Below are 4,861 nucleotides of genomic sequence, written 5' to 3' on the forward strand. Positions count from 1 at the left end.
TTGAAAAAAATGACGAAATGACAAAAACGATGGGTTATAGCCCATGTTTTTGAAAATTTGAAAAAAAAAGTTAGCCTCGTTTCTCATCATTTTGGACCATGGGCTATAGCCCATATCGTACGGCATACTATAGCGCGCCGTTTTTCATCATTTTTGAGGATTTGAAAAAAATGACAAAAACGATGGGTTATAGCCCATGTTTTTTGAAATTTTGGAAAAAAAAGTTAGCCTCGTTTCTCATCATTTTGGACCATGGGCTATAGCCCATATCCAGTGGTGGAAAAAGTACAAAAATATTTTACTTAAGTAAAATACTGATTCTCTACTTGAAAATTACTTAAGTAAAAGTACAAAGTGCCCATTAAGAAAGTTACTTAAGTAAAAGTATAAAAGTACCTCAAATAAAATGTACTTAAGTACAAAAATTTACCCGGCGTAAAATGTACTTAAGTATAAAAGTAAAAATTACAAAGTACAAGTACAAAGTACAAAATACAAAATTATTTTCAAAATGAATACAAAGAAATGAATTTCCAAAATTGTCATCCTGTCAAAAGTGGCTTTATTCCAAAAAATACTGAAAATACAGAACCCTCAACAGCATACATCGTGTTGGGAAAGTTCTTTTTTTTTAGGAACTATAGTTCAGTTCACAGTTCAACATTTTTTAAATGAACTAGTTCCGTTCATAGTTCATCATTCCAAATTTTGAAAAATGAACTATTATAGTTCTTTTTCGTTATTTTTTTGCTTTAATTTTTATATATTTTTTACATTTTACAAAAATTGCTCTTTTGCAATGTGAAATGCCACCGAATTATTTTTCCTTCTCTATATGGGCTTTTGCATGCTTTTATTGTGAAGGCAAAAGTTTCTGAACGTTCTCAGAGCCTGCATCTCCGCATGCTGGGGTTGGCTGATCTACAAGCTCACAACGTGTCCGGACGCGACGAGTTGTGAGCTTGTATATCAGCTATTTTCAGCACGGAACACTTTGTACGGCGAAGAATAAATTAGGCTTCACTGTGGAAGAGAGATGTCTTTTGTTGGCCGTTCGTGGCGATATTATGGACACGTACCTCCTCGAAACGATAATAACCAACTAAGCTATTGGAAGCTATTTTTCGTGGCACATTATGTGTGTACAACAACAAGTTCCCTCAGTGTTTGTGTTAGGAGTTGGGACAGTGTCTGCTGTCTGTCAGCGTGCATGATCATCATGCAGTAGCTAGATGCGCGCTCCAGTGACGGCTGAGAAAGATTAGTTAATTTGTGTCGGATAGGGACTTATTGGTTGGTTTTCCGCTAAATATTAAGGCATGTTTAATGCATCCATGTTGAATGCGTGTGACAAAACAACACAGTGTGTGCGTCTTGCCGTCTTCAAAGCAGGCCAGGCAGCAGAACACAACTCCGCCCCCTATTATCTGAGAGTGGAGCAGCCCTGTTCAATTCTCAACTGCGCATTCCTCCAGTAAGACAAATATAAGATTTTATTATTTAATTTGTAGCGAGTAACGAGGTGTCCGATTTTAAATATAGCGCATTAAAAGTACGATTTTTTCCTTGTAAATGTAACGAAGTAAAAGTAAAAATACAGCAAAAGAAAAGTAGTCAATAAAAGTACAAATTCTCCAAACTTGTACTTAAGTACAGTAACGAAGTAATTGTACTTCGTTATTTTCCACCACTGCCCATATCGTACGGCATACTATAGCGCGCCGTTTTTCATCATTTTTGACGATTTGAAAAAAATGACGAAATGACAAAAACGATGGGTTATAGCCCATGTTTTTTTAAATTTTGAAAAAAAAAGTTAGCATCGTTTTTTATCATTTTGGACCATGGGCTATAGCCCATATCGTACGGCATACTATAGCGCGCCGTTTTTCATCATTTTTGAGGATTTGAAAAAAATGACGAAATGACAAAAACGATGGGTTATAGCCCATGTTTTTTGAAATTTTGAAAAAAAAAGTTAGCCTCGTTTCTCATCATTTTGGACCATGGGCTATAGCCCATATCGTACGGCATACTATAGCGCACCGTTTTTCATCATTTTTGACGATTTGAAAAAAATGACGAAATGACAAAAACGATGGGTTATAGCCCATGTTTTTGAAATTTTGAAAAAAAAAAGTTAGCCTCGTTTCTCATCATTTTGGACCATGGGCTTTAGCCCATATCGTACGGCATACTATAGCGCGCCGTTTTTCATCATTTTTGAGGATTTGAAAAAATGACAAAATGACAAAAACGATGGGTTATAGCCCATGTTTTTGAAAATTTGAAAAAAAAAGTTAGCCTCGTTTCTCATCATTTTGGACCATGGGCTATAGCCCATATCGTACGGCATACTATAGCGCGCTGTTTTTCATAATTTTTGAGGATTTGAAAAAATGACAAAATGACAAAAACTATGGGTTATAGCCCATGTTTTTTGAAATTTTGAAAAAAAAAGTTAGCCTCGTTTCTCATCATTTTGGACCATGGGCTATAGCCCATATCATACGGCATACTATAGCGCGCCGTTTTTCATCATTTTTGAGGATTTGAAAAAAATGACGAAATGACAAAAACGATGGGTTATAGCCCATGTTTTTTTAAATTTTGAAAAAAAAACGTTAGCCTCGTTTTTTATCATTTTGGACCATGGGCTATAGCCCATATCGTACGGCATACTATAGCGCGCCGTTTTTCATCATTTTTGAGGATTTGAAAAAAATGACGAAATGATAAAAAACGATGGGTTATAGCCCATGTTTTTTGAAATTTTGAAAAAAAAAGTTAGCCTCGTTTCTCATCATTTTGGACCATGGGCTATAGCCCATATCGTACGGCATACTATAGCGCACCGTTTTTCATCATTTTTGACGATTTGAAAAAAATGACGAAATGACAAAAACGATGGGTTATAGCCCATGTTTTTGAAATTTTGAAAAAAAAAAGTTAGCCTCGTTTCTCATCATTTTGGACCATGGGCTATAGCCCATATCGTACGGCATACTATAGCGCGCCGTTTTTCATCATTTTTGAGGATTTGAAAAAATGACAAAATGACAAAAACGATGGGTTATAGCCCATGTTTTTGAAAATTTGAAAAAAAAAGTTAGCCTCGTTTCTCATCATTTTGGACCATGGGCTATAGCCCATATCGTACGGCATACTATAGCGCGCCGTTTTTCATCATTTTTGAGGATTTGAAAAAAATGACGAAATGACAAAAACGATGGGTTATAGCCCATGTTTTTGAAAATTTGAAAAAAAAAGTTAGCCTCGTTTCTCATCATTTTGGACCATGGGCTATAGCCCATATCGTACGGCATACTATAGCGCGCCGTTTTTCATCATTTTTGAGGATTTGAAAAAAATGACAAAAACGATGGGTTATAGCCCATGTTTTTTGAAATTTTGGAAAAAAAAGTTAGCCTCGTTTCTCATCATTTTGGACCATGGGCTATAGCCCATATCGTACGGCATACTATAGCGCGCCGTTTTTCATCATTTTTGACGATTTGAAAAAAATGACGAAATGACAAAAACGATGGGTTATAGCCCATGTTTTTTTAAATTTTGAAAAAAAAAGTTAGCATCGTTTTTTATCATTTTGGACCATGGGCTATAGCCCATATCGTACGGCATACTATAGCGCGCCGTTTTTCATCATTTTTGAGGATTTGAAAAAAATGACGAAATGACAAAAACGATGGGTTATAGCCCATGTTTTTTGAAATTTTGAAAAAAAAAGTTAGCCTCGTTTCTCATCATTTTGGACCATGGGCTATAGCCCATATCGTACGGCATACTATAGCGCACCGTTTTTCATCATTTTTGACGATTTGAAAAAAATGACGAAATGACAAAAACGATGGGTTATAGCCCATGTTTTTGAAATTTTGAAAAAAAAAAGTTAGCCTCGTTTCTCATCATTTTGGACCATGGGCTATAGCCCATATCGTACGGCATACTATAGCGCGCCGTTTTTCATCATTTTTGAGGATTTGAAAAAATGACAAAATGACAAAAACGATGGGTTATAGCCCATGTTTTTGAAAATTTGAAAAAAAAAGTTAGCCTCGTTTCTCATCATTTTGGACCATGGGCTATAGCCCATATCGTACGGCATACTATAGCGCGCTGTTTTTCATAATTTTTGAGGATTTGAAAAAATGACAAAATGACAAAAACGATGGGTTATAGCCCATGTTTTTTGAAATTTTGAAAAAAAAAGTTAGCCTCGTTTCTCATCATTTTGGACCATGGGCTATAGCCCATATCATACGGCATACTATAGCGCGCCGTTTTTCATCATTTTTGAGGATTTGAAAAAAATGACGAAATGACAAAAACGATGGGTTATAGCCCATGTTTTTTGAAATTTTGAAAAAAAAAAAGTTAGCCTCGTTTCTCATCATTTTGGACCATGGGCTATAGCCCATATCGTACGGCATACTATAGCGCGCCGTTTTTCATCATTTTTGAGGATTTGAAAAAAATGACGAAATGACAAAAACGATGGGTTATAGCCCATGTTTTTGAAAATTTGAAAAAAAAAGTTAGCCTCGTTTCTCATCATTTTGGACCATGGGCTATAGCCCATATCGTACGGCATACTATAGCGCGCTGTTTTTCATAATTTTTGAGGATTTGAAAAAAATGACGAAATGACAAAAACGAAAGGTTATAGCCCATGTTTTTTGAAAATTTGAAAAAAAAAGTTAGCCTCGTTTCTCATCATTTTGGACCATGGGCTATAGCCCATATCGTACGGCATACTATAGCGCGCCGTTTTTCATAATTTTTGAGGATTTGAAAAAAATGACGAAATGACAAAAACGATGGGTTATAGCCCATGTTTTTG

This window comes from Protomyctophum bolini, assembly GCF_963924005.1.
Source record: "Protomyctophum bolini genome assembly, chromosome: 15".
Taxonomy (NCBI): Eukaryota; Metazoa; Chordata; class Actinopteri; order Myctophiformes; family Myctophidae; genus Protomyctophum; species Protomyctophum bolini.